The following is a 12701-nucleotide window of genomic DNA, read 5'->3' as shown; positions in this document are numbered from 1 at the left end:
GAGGGTGTGGTTTTCAAAAGAGGAGGGATAGTATTCTCCATCAGCTCCCTTGTAAGGCAGCAAGTCTTCACTAAACTCCTACTTCTTGTCTGTTCAACTGATGCTTTTGATTTGTGGGAAAGCTCAAGAGTTTTTAATTTGAATATATCTCCTTGCTTTGTAGATTTGGGGTTCAGGAGAGCAGGGGTTCTAAGCTTCTTCTGGGTCACTGGGCTGGGGGCAGAGTCTGGAGTCCAGCTCAGGGATACCTTGTACTTGTGCCATCACTCCTTATAGCCAGCCCATTATGAGGGAGGAGATCATTCTGTTCAAGTCTACTGTGGTGTAGTGTTTTGATTTCTCCTTAGTACTGATTACTTCAAGAGTAACTTTACTGATCCTCAGTTTTGTGAGGTTCTTAAGGAGAAAACTTGGAAGAATTAAGACTCAATGTTGTTCCTGTCATACCCCCTGCCCCCCACCAATTTCTTCACTCAGAAACATTATTTTCTTGTAAAGAGAGGTCTGGGCCTAGCATCTACTGTTACTGCTCCCCTCGGAGGTCTGATGAGAGAACCATTCTCTCTAGAATGTTCACACCTAGATGTCTTTTGAACCAGATATGCCACAACTGGTGTGTGGCCCTCCTGGCCCTCCCTCACCAACTCCCTGGTCCTCCCCTACAGACTCCTTTCCAAGTCTGTTTGCCCTGGGTGGGGGTTAGGGGAGCAGGTGCAGAGCCAGGGAAGTTGGGAGCATGTGTTGATTAACTCACACAGAGATGATTCTGCCCTGCAGTCTTCATGTTAAATTCATTTTGGAGGCCAGATTTTCAGAATCCTACAGATTTCAGAGGTCATTTGGCCTGACATTTCTCAGCTTTTACAATTCTTCTTTTTTTTTTTAGGATTTTATTTATTTGACAGAGATCATAAGTAGGCAGAGAGGCAGGCAGAGAGAGAGAGAGGAGGAAGCGGGCTCCCTGCCAAGCAGAGAGCCCGACTTGGGGCTCGATCCCAGGACCCTGGGATCATGACCCAAGCCAAAGGCAGAGGCTTCAACCCACTGAGCCACCCAGGTGCCCCAGGTTTTACAATTCTTAACCTCTCTGAGATAAATGGGAGAATCCAACCTTTTCTATGGGGAAAGCATTCAAAGTGGATTGGGGGGTACTTTCTTTTTCTACTACCCCAAAAGGCCTTTTTCTGTCTGGCTCTGCTTTTTGCTCTCCCTGTTCTGAAACCAGAGGCCTCTTTGAAAGCTTCAGAAATAAAATCGTTAAGTCTGGGCTTTCTTTCCTTCCATCTGACTTGGTCCTTAGTGTTTCAGGTGCTGTCTCAGGTAGCTGAGGAGGAGGAAGAGCCCCTGCCTGTGAAGATCTGCTGGGTTCTTCTTGCGTCTGGGCTCCTGGTGTGCATTTTTTCCTGTAATCACCTTGTTCTCTGCAAGGCAACCCAGCAGATTATGAGGGAGAGATTACCACATCTTTCTGTTGACAAAGCCTGGGGCTACATTTGGCCTTTGGGCCTCTTGCTTCCAGACTTTCCCCATTATTCCTATTGACTTCCAACCCAACGTTACTTGGACAGTTTGGTGTTTTTGAGGTTGGTGGGGATAATATCCTTATGACACAAAGGAAACAAGGGAGCAGGGATCAGAGATTAACCCAGGCACACAGGGCGGGGGTGATCCTACAGGACTAGAGACTCCCCGGGGCACTCATGGAGCAGTAAGAGAGTGGAAAGAGTTTGGCTCTGGTGGCTGGTAGGCAGAGTTGGGGTCACATTATATTCCCTGACTGATCTTGAGCAGATGGTCTTTTTGTTTCTTCGTTAGTAAAATAGGTGATAGTCTCTGCCTTGCTGGTTATTGGGTGACAGGTACCCAGAATTGGTCCTAGTGTGGGAAGTATTGGTGACAACTGTCCTAAAGTCTTCACTCAAAATAAGGTGGTCTACATGTAGAGCTAGTATGTCCCTGAGTTTCGACATAGAATATTCTGTTTAATTTATTTAAGAAGTACAGTTGTGAGTTTTGACAAAAATCATAGGATCAGGTATATCCTACAACTATTCTAAAACTTACCTGTTCTGGAGTGCGTGGCCCCAGCTTCTGTGTTAGAAACAGGTGGTCTTTGAATCCTTCCTTGTTGAGTGCATCTGGTTTGAGAACATCCCTTTAGGAACCTCCCTGTATCATGGTGTGGTTGTTACATTGGTTCTCAGGTTAGTGTGAAATCCCACATTGGGCAGATCAAAAGGCATAGCTGTACTAACCATAGTTTAAGTGGGTTGAAGCTCTTCGGCTTCAGGTTCACTGAATCTTGTAAAACTAACAAGCAATTTTTAGATGGTTCTGAGAGAATTTCATTTTTTCTTTAAATTGAGATAGAGGACACATACTGAAAAGTGCAGAAGGGTGCTACTTGATAACATTTACCCAAATGTGAACACATCCTTACAGCTTGATTCAAGAAACAGTCTTGTAACCAGTTTCTTGGCTTCTAATAGCATAGGTTAGTTTTTCCTGGTTTTGCATAATACATAATGGTATTACACAGTCTGTACCCTTTGCTTGCTTTCATTCAACTGTTTGTGAGATTTATCTACATTAAGTTTAGTGGTTAATTCATTTTCATTGCTGCATGGTATTCTGTGTCTAGAATTTCTCTTTGGCTTTGTTTCACAACTGCCTCGTTTTCTTTCACACTGTTCTGTTCTTTTTTTTTTTTTTTTTTTTTTAAGATTTTAAAAATTCATTTGAGTTAGAGTGCATGCAAATGAAAGCATGAGTGGGGGGAGGGTCAGAGGGAGAGGGAGAAGTAGACTTGGGGCTTGATCCCAGGACCCCAGGGTCATGACCTGAGCAGAAGGCAGACATTTAACCTACTGAGACATCTAGGCGCCCCTCAGGCTATCTTATGACTCAGATTGGGCATGTTGAAGACTAAAGGGAGTTTCTGGTAGCTTCTAGGAGAGAGAATTTTCTTTAAGGAAGTGGCTGATGAATTAAAATCACCAAGATAAAACTTTTTTTTTACTACATTGGTGTGATGTGTAGCATACATAGGAAGACCAAAGGGTAAAATCAGTTCTTTCCCTCTCAACAGTTCCCCTCTCCATCTCTGGCAGCTTTTCTGTATTAGGCTCCCAGTTTGTGTGTATTTTATTTTCAAAGTAAATCAAAGCTGGAGGGTAATTTCCAGCAACAATTGATTGAGGAGAGATTTTCTCCCCCCTCAACTATAAAACAGGACGAAATAAGCCCAAAAACGTCAATCATTTCAACACTTTGGAAATTGATCCGAGGCATATAATGATCTGAGAAGTGTTTGTGCTTAAGGAACTACTGAATTTTGGGTAAGAATAGTGAGAATATGTGAGGATTTAGCCTGGGGCTCTTTCCATTCCCTCTCCCCAGTTCTCCTGGTAGGGAACTTCTGCCTGGCAGGTGCAGGCTATGAAGACCAGCCCCTTTGCAGGATTGAGAAGGGGCTCATTCGATTTAGGAGAGCTGTGGACAGTAGCCCTGAAACCTTGGCCTTATTGGTTGGAGTGACAGTCTTAGAGGTGGGAAATGGGGAAGGACAATGACTCTGTTAGACCAGGATTGCAGTCATGGTTGGGGCAAGACAAAAACTGAAGAAATAATGTTCAAGAACATAGTGAGGAGAATTCCTGCTCATTCAAAAAGTTCAACAGACCTCAAGTAGCGGTAACACAAAGTGATCTGTACCTAGACACATTATATATAGTCAAGATGTTACAAGCCAGAGAAAAAGAAAATCTTAAAAGTAGCAAGAGAAAAAGGGCTTATTACATACAGGGGAGCATTCATATGATTAACAGCTGGCTTCTCGCCCAAGATAAAAGCTGAATGGTATTCATGAGCACTCAAGGAAGAAAACTGTCAACCTGGAATTCTGTGTCCAGCAGAACTCCTTCAGAAATGAAGGCAAAAAAGACATTTTCAGGTATAGTCCAAAAGAATCCACCACTGGCAGACCTGCCAGTTCTTCGGGCTGAAAGAAAATGACATGTTGGTAACTTAGGTTCCCAGGAAGAAAAGAGCACTAGAAATGGTAAATATGTGGGCTAACATAAAAAACTTTATTCTTATTTCTTCTTAAAACACATAACACTATGTAAAGTGTTAACTGTAACTAACATTGGTCATAGAATAGACCAAAATAACCATTTCATCTCTGTGGAAATTGACCAAAGCATACCAAAGTCTGTTGTGTTTATAATGGTGACAGATATGTCAGAGAATAATAGTACAAAACAGGAGGAATGAAATGGAGCTCCATTGGGGTAAAATTTTTCTACATTTTACTGGAATCAAGTTAATATTAATTTGAAGCAGATTGTGGTTAATTAATAAGATGATCATTGTAATCTCTAGGGCAACTATTAAGAATAACTTTAAAATACAGTTTAAAAAATCAGAAGAATTTAGTTGTATACTAAGAAATGTGTAACACAAAAGCAGACTGTCAATGAGGAACAACAAAAAAGGAATATATGTACAACACAACTAGCAAAATGACACATTAACACATGTAAATCCAATCAGATCAATTGCTGTGTTAAATGTGAGGGGTCTAAAAACCCCAGTTATCAAGGCAGAGGTTATCAGACTAGATAAAAAAAAAAAAGCAAGATCCCACTTAATTGTATATTGTCTATAAAAGACACTTACTAGTTTTAAGGATGCTTTATCCTTTGGTAAAATAATAGGAAAAGCTATACTATAAGTAACCATAGGAAAGCTAGAGTGACTGTTACCAATGTCAGATGAAATTAACTATAAGACCAAAAAATAGTACTAGAGCCAAAGAGCGACATTTTATAATTATCTAGCAGGGAGACAGACATACCAGTCATAAGTTTATATCAACCTAAGAATAGAACCCCAAAATACCTGAGACATAAACTGATAAGGTAGTAGAAATCACATTTTATCAATTATTGTTAGAGAATTCAGTATTCCACTCTTAATTGGTAGAGCAACTAAATAGAAAATTGTTAAGGTTCTAGAAGACTCAGAGAGCATTGTTGATCCATTTGGCCTAACAGGAATCTATAGAGCACCAGTGACTACAGAAAACAGAATACGTCTTTATACATGCTCATGGAACATTCTCCAGGGTAGACCAAAGGCTGGACCATTAAGCAACTCTCAGGGATGGTTTTGTTTTTGTTTTTGTTTTTTTAAAGAAAAAAAAACCCACAATAACAAGTGTTGGTGATGTGGAGAAGGTGGAGCCCTCATACTTTGCTAGTGGAAATGTAAAATGGCATAACATTCAGCGGTTTCTTACAAAGTTACACATGAACTTAACACAGACCCTGCTTTCTATCTAAGGAACATACTCAAGAGAAATGATAAAAACGTGTGTCTACACAAAGACAGGTATGTGGGTGTTCACAGCGTAATTCATAATAACTGAAAGATGGAAACAATCCAGATAGCCAGGCAAAGATAGATAAAACGTGCTATAGGGGCTCCTGGGTGGCTCAGAGGGTTAAAGCCTCTGCCTTTAGCTCAGGTCATGATTCCCAGGGTCCTGGGATCGAGCCCCACATCAGGTCTCTGCTCAGTGGGGAGTCTGCTTCTCCCTCTCCCTCTGCCTATTTCTCTGCCTACTTGTGATCTCTGTCTGTCAAATAGATAAATAAAATCTTTAAAAAAAAACAAAAACTTGCTATAACCATGCAGTGGATTACTATTGAGAAATCTAAAAATGAACTCCCGATTTGTGCAGCAGCTTGGATTAACCTCAGACTCCCCATGCTGGTGGGGAGACAACAGACCCAGAGACTGCATGTTGTATAATTTCATCTATGAGGAATATCCAAAACAAACTTATTATAAAGTCAGTGACCGGTAGTTGCCTGGGGATGGGAGTGGGTGGGAGCAGTGATTAACATCTCATGGGCACAAGGGAACTTTTGGGGGGTGGTGAAAGTATTCTAAAATTAGATTGTGGTAGAGATTGTACAACTCTTAAGTTTATTAAAAATCATTGAACTATACTACAGTGAATGAATTTTAGGGGTATGTAAATTATACTTCAATATGGACATTTAAAAAAATTAATGAGCTTAAAATAGTTTGGGTTTTTTTTTTTCTGGCATCCATAAACGTGCTCATAGTAAAACAAAAATCCACAAAGGTGGAACTTGAGCCTACTGGTCTTGTGAGACCAACCCAAAGGTTATGAACACATGCTTGCCCTCCTCCTACCCCACCCCAAATCAGGATTGTTGGAAGAGGCTGGAGTTGGGGCAGGCAGAGGAATCTATGTTGGGTACTCTATTTTGTTTCTGTGATAAATAGATTCTACTCCTATACTTTCCTATAGAGAGTCTCTTTCTTTCACAAGTTCCTGATCTTTAGAAATAATCTGGGCTATGCACAGGTGAGAAAAACTTCCCCTACCCCCACTTTCGGGTGGAGGAGCATTTAACTCATTAAAACATGAGCCTTTTCTTTAGAGGCTCTGCACCTGAAAGGTGAGGACTGGGTGTCTTGTCAGTCTGGGCCTTTGTGGGGTGTGGACTTCCATCAACAGCCACCCACATGCTTTACTGAAAACGTGTATGTATATGCCTTTTTCTGAGACATCGGCCCTTCCTGGATTGTTAATAGGCCAGGACTAGGCTGACTCTGTGACCCACATTGTGACAGTTTCTGAAAGACTGATGAATCACAGACGTGTACCCCTGAAACAAATAACACATTATATGTTAATTTTTTTAAAATGATAGGATAGAATGTGATCACAGCTACTTTCTGGTGTACTATAATATGAAACAATGTGCAGAGGTCTTGGAGACAAAGACTAGAGATTAAGGGGTATAGCTCATTGGGGATGGAAGTCCATGGGTGCCAAAGCAAGACCCATCTCTACTTCCGCATTTTATCTGAGCGGAAACAGGGCTGAGGCTCCCTGGGTCCCATGGGTGAGGCAGGGACAGTCAAGTAGGCCAGCTTCCACTTCTCAATAGCCTGCTATGTGGGCCTCAGTGAATGTGGGGCAGATGTTTGGATGACTTCCCTTCCTGGCTTCTGTTGGGGTGTGTGGCCTTTGGGTAGCTGCATGTCTCCCTCCTCTCTGCCCATCCCTCTTTGCATCATGCATCTGATTTGCTACAGGTCAGGGCTTCACTCAGACTGAGGGCCTGCCCCCTGGGTAGAAGGGGCTCCTCTCTGCCACTGAGGGGTCCATGGCCTACTGGCAGTAGTCTGAGCCATTAGAGCTGTTCCTGACTTGAGTTTTTCTGGTTTTCCACCTCCCTAAGTCAAAGCACTTGCGAACTCAAACAGACTAAAAATGCACTGAAAGCACCCTCTGTTTACCAGGCCTGCAAAGCAGGACCCTTTCGTTAAAGTTGGTGTTTTTGATGACAGAATCACTGTCCCATCTTTCTTTAGAGACTTTGACATTCACCAAGGATATCATGGGGGTGACACATCTTTAAAGAAACTAGTCACCAAAAAAAGGGGAAAAAAAAGAAATGAGGCACACCTTCTGTGTCCAGAGACATCACCGGGGCTTGGTTGTCCTGCAGTGGTGTATTGTGTGCGGGCACATCACCCACATTCACGTCAACACCTGTGTTCTCCTAAAACCAAAAATGAATCTGAAAGTAACATGTTGCAGCTGCCTGTTGTCTATAATATGGGTTTATATGGATGGCCTTGTTCTGTTCTGCATAGAAATGGGGCCTGCAGGTAGAGGGCTGCATCCCTTCACTCACCCAACAGGACTCCCTAGGTGACAGGTTGAGTTCTTGTCTAGCAGATGCTGTTTACAAGCAGCCTTTTGGGAGAGGAAGAATAAAAACTGGGGTTGCCTGCCCTGTGAGGAGATAAAGTGCAGAGAGCCTCTCCGATTGTGTTTTTCACCTGTGTAGTCCAAAGCCTTAAGAGGATACAGAACCTAGTAGTCACCATAAAAGTAGCCATTTAAACATTTCCTGTCCTCCTTGATGGGATATACTCTCTCATCCTCTCATAATCGTGCCTCCTCTCAGAAATGGATTCTAGAAATGGAATCATGCATGAGCTCAGTGGGGTCTGGCTTCTCTCCATGTGCTTTGGGACTCATCCCTGTTGTATGGAGCATTTTGCTGATTTTCTCGTGTGCGGGTATGCACGCTGTATCCACCCACCTGACCATAGACACCGGGCAGTCTGCATTTTGGGACTGGTGTGAGTGTGGCTCCTGTCATCATTCCAGCAGGTCTTTGCAGGGCCATCAATCCTTCATTTATCTGCTTAATACTTAGGGTTTGAATTAGGGTCACGGAGTACGTGCATGTTGAATTATTTCAGAGAAACTGCTACCCTCACCCCGGCAGTGTCCAGACTGTTTTACTCATGGGTATGGGGGTTCAGCTGCTTTATTCTCAGTTTGGTGTCATCCTTCTTTACAAATTTAGCCATGGGGTCTACAGAGGGGTCTGGGTCCAGGTCCTGGCATGCTCTGGCATGCTAGTGTGACTGTTACCTCTTTCCCATGGTGATAGAAGGGGGATGGAAACAGAGTGCTCACCAGCTATGTACTGACCTCAGCCCCACCTACTCTGTTCTCAGGACCATGCTCCCATCACAGCTGTGCCTGTCCTGACCAGCTGTCTGCTGGAATGTATGTTTTTTTCTCTCTCTCTTTTTTTTAAGATTTTATTTATTCATCAGAGAGAGGGAGAGAGAGGGAGCACAGGCAGACAGAATGGCAGGCAGAGGCAGAGGGAGAAGCAGGCTCCCCACCGAACAAGGAGCCCGATATGGGACTCGATACCAGGATGCTGGGATCATGACCTGAGCCGAAGGCAGCTACTTAACCAACTGAGCCACCCAGGCGTCCCTGGAATGTATGTTCTTGAGTGAGTTTGGTGAATGTGACACAGCTGTGGATGTGATGGCTTGGGTTCTTGCACAGCCTGGGTAGGTGCAGTTTTGACTCTCACCCTGGCTCTCTGACATCTCCCTCACAAAGATTGGATGCCCCCACTCATGCACCCCCTCTTTATGTGTGAGAGCTTTGGAAGTCTCAGATGGCAGCCTATTTCCTTCTGTATGACCACTTCCCTGAGTCTGGGGGCTCCTGCACTCTTGTGGAAGGCTCTCTGGAGCCCCGCCCCCCTCCAGCACCTGTTGTGGCCTGGCTGCTGCTTTCTCTTCCTAATTCTCTGTCTTTACTGCTGGGTGACTTCCAGGAGAGGCTGGGCAGTCTCAGGGAGCAGCTCCATCAGCTCCAACTAGAAATCTCCATGGCCTGCTTGCTTTTCTTAGCATGTTTAGCGCATGGGAACCAAGAGGTATGTTCCTTCAGAAATCTGTTCCTGGTTACATGCTTCTTTCCCTGCCTTAGCCGTAGCCTCTCTTTTGTTATTCTCTGCTTTATCCCTTCCCTGTAGGCTCCTCATCCCAAGCCTGTCTTTCTGTCCACCTGCCTTTATTCTGAGCTGTATCTTTATCCCAGGTTTGAAATTGAAATTTGAGGGGGTTCACCTGTACTTCTAAGAATCATTAGGTAATGCTGGCCTATCAGAGTGACAGACTCTGGGTGTCCTCTTTCTAACTCCCAGAGAGACCCAGCTCACATGGGGCCTAGTGTAAGCCAGCCTGATAACAGGTGAGAAGCCACCTGCCCATTGCCTTTATAACATCTTCCTCTGGTCATGAAGGGGCTGTCTGTCTCTTTCTCACTGGGTAGTGCCTGCCTTCTTGGGGATGTGGTTGCCCTGACAGGAACCAGAAGACGGCTGTGTACAGTCGGTGAGGTAAGCACCTGTAAACACTCATCCTTTAGCAGTCATGAACTCTTCACACACATGTGAATTAAGCAGATTTATAGATTACGCAGATCATTTTCTTTGAAATTATTTGGCCTAAATCTACAGTTGAAGTTTCTGATAGCTCTTCAGTACATCTTCCTGCTAGTGCTTTGTTTGTCACATGATGACAGACTCTTCATCTTACAACTGGTGTCTTGGGTGCTGTAGCAGGTCCTTTAATAAATGTTTTACTTGTGAAGTCTGTGAGGGCTCTAAAGCTGCTTTCATGTACTTTGCTTTATGTTTTGCAGCCATTTCTCTGCTGTATTGAAAACAGTGTGTCGGGGCGCCTGGGTGGCTCAGTGGGTTAAAGCCTCTGCCTTCAGCTCAGGTCATGATCCCAGGGTCCTGGGATCGAGCCCCGCATCAGGCTCTCTGCTCCGCAGCGAAGCCTGCTTCCCTTCCTCTCTCTCTCTCTCTCTGCCTGCCTCTCTGCCTGCTTGTGACCTCTGTCTGTCAAATAAATTAAAAAAAAAAAAAAAATCTTTAAAAAAAAAAACAGTGTGTGTACCAGAACCGTAACAGACCTGAAAGGTGGGGGATGGCAAGCACACTGGCCTGGGGGATTCCATCATGTCCCTTGTGGCCACCTACCCTGGTGAAACACCAGGATGAAGGGGGGCTGCTGTGTGATTCCCGGGGGGAGGGGGAGGGTTAGTAGAAGTCAGACCTTGAGAAGACTTTTCTCAGCAGAAGTGCCCTGAAGAAAAAGGAGAGATGGCTTAATGGCAGGAGATTTCCAAGGTGTTTTTTTGTTTGTTTGTTTGGGTTTTTTTGTTTTTTTTCTGTCAGAGGAATGACCATGTGAATTATAATTTGTGAGTCTTAGGGGAGTAGCAGGTGGTGGAGAAAGAAAATTGGTGTCCAGCAACCTGATTCCACTCACATCCCCATGTGGCTTGGGACCATTTACTCCACCCTGGTGAAGTTCATTGTCTGCTCTGAAATCGGGTTGGTCGTTCTTAAGCCTCAGAAGCTCCCAGCATGGTCTAGTAAGGTTTGTCACAGTGAGAGGAAAAGCCGTTGGGACTTAAGGATGTCCAAGAATGAGAAAGAAGAGGGCAGGTAAATGGCCACAGAGCCCTGTGGAAGGCAAGTGGTGACAGCAGGGTCAGTTGCCTTCACAGACGCTGAGTTCCTTATGGCAAAGCAGCCTAGATATCAATGAGGAGGGGCCCGCCTGGGAGTGGGGTGGGAGAGGAGGTGGGAAGTGTCTGATGGGTGGAGATGGGAGACATACCAGACATTACTAATCCTCTTCCCTGGGTCCCAAGCCCCCTAAGACTGCTTATTTTTAGAGCTTAAATCTTAAAAATAGTTGGGATGTAAATAACCAGTTTGAAAAACTTTGTTTCAGTCTTAGTATGACTGAGAGCTGGTGACATGCAGAATTCCTCAGTGCAGGGCCTTGGTAGCTTTCGGAAGCAACTTTAACACAACCACACTCTAAAGAAAATAACCAGTCCAGGCACACAGCATTGCCTTCCTTCAAGAGGACTTGCAGTGTCCATGGGCAGTGTGGGAGTGATATGGGTATCATATTTTAGGGAGCTCACAGTTCAGAAATTGGGGTGCTCAGGGGCACCAGGTCCCTGGAGACATTGGGTTTGGTGAGAGGGTCTGAGAAGGCCCACAGTGGTGGTGGTTGGAGCAGGGCCATAAGCACCGTCTGGAACAGGTAGGGAAGGCAGGCCGTGGGCATCCTCTGGAGAGGAGAGAGCTGATGCTCTGTCCTGGGTGGAGCCCAGAAGCTTGTGGGACACCTGAACATGAGGGTGGAGGTGGACATGTTGGGAGGAGGGAGAGATGCCTTTGTCTGGACAATGGAGGTATGGGGGGGAATGGGATGTGAGATAGACAGGATAGTGTCCTGGCATTGGGAGTCTGGAGCGCCCAGCTGACTTTGAGGGAAGTCTGTGCTTGGCCTCCCCATCTGCAGATGCAGGGTATCTAGGCTGCCCTGAGTGGTGCCATATTTTCTGTGAATTGGGTAACTGCAGAGCCTGCCCAGTTGCCGCTTTTAAGGCCACAGGAACAGGGTCACCGACTTCTGTTGACTTATAATTGAATAAATTATAGGGTATCTATGGAGTGAGTCCTTTGAAATTGTCTCACTTTTCAAAACACAACTTTGGCAGCAAGGGAAAGCCATGTGGGCCATGACATGTCAGAAGAACTCCATTCGGGAGCCTTTGCTCAGAATGGCACTTGCCATAGGAAACCCTTTGCTGAAAGTGTTGGTGTAACCCCTTTTCCATCATGGCTACATGAAAAATATCTGTTGTTCATTTGCTGTGTTAGAAATTTGAAAGTTTTTTTTTTTTTTTTTTTTTTTTAAGATTTTATTTATTTATTTATTTGATAGAGATCACAAGTAGGCAGAGAGGCAGACAGAGAGGAGGAAGCAGGCTCCCCGCCAAGCAGAGAGCCCGATGCGGGGCTCGATCCCAGGACCGAAAGATCATAACCTGAGCCGAAGGCAGAGGCTGAACACACTGAGCCACCCAGGCGCCCCTGAAAGTATATATTAATTCTGTTCTAGATATAGTCATCATATCTCCTTAGACGCCTCTGGACTGAGACGGTTTCTTGGACTTTCTTGTTTTTGGTGACCTCAGCAGTTTTGAAAAGAACAGGTCGGGTGTGTTGTGGGAAATCCCTTAGTTGTGATTTTTTTGGAGTTTTTTCATGGTTGGCCTGGGGCAATGGGTTTGAGAAGGACCACAGATGTAAAGTACCCTTCTTACCACACCATATCCACAGCACATGCCATCAGTTTGACCTCTCACAGTGATGTTGACCTTAATCACCTGGGTGGGGTGGCCTCTGTCAGATGTCTCCACTGTAAAGTCACTCTCTCTGCCTCTTTCTATG

General features: G+C 44.6%; 1 protein-coding gene across 8 annotated transcripts in view; it reads left to right on the top strand.

Moving 5' to 3' along the window:
- GATAD2A (GATA zinc finger domain containing 2A) overlaps positions 1–12701 on the top strand; it is a 105565-nt gene that overhangs the window by 67196 nt on the left and 25668 nt on the right. The gene's annotated exons all lie outside the window — the stretch shown is intronic.

The sequence above is a fragment of the Mustela nivalis genome (genome assembly GCF_964662115.1).
Source record: "Mustela nivalis genome assembly, chromosome: 1".
Taxonomy (NCBI): Eukaryota; Metazoa; Chordata; class Mammalia; order Carnivora; family Mustelidae; genus Mustela; species Mustela nivalis.
This window is presented reverse-complemented; position numbering and strand designations above follow the sequence as displayed.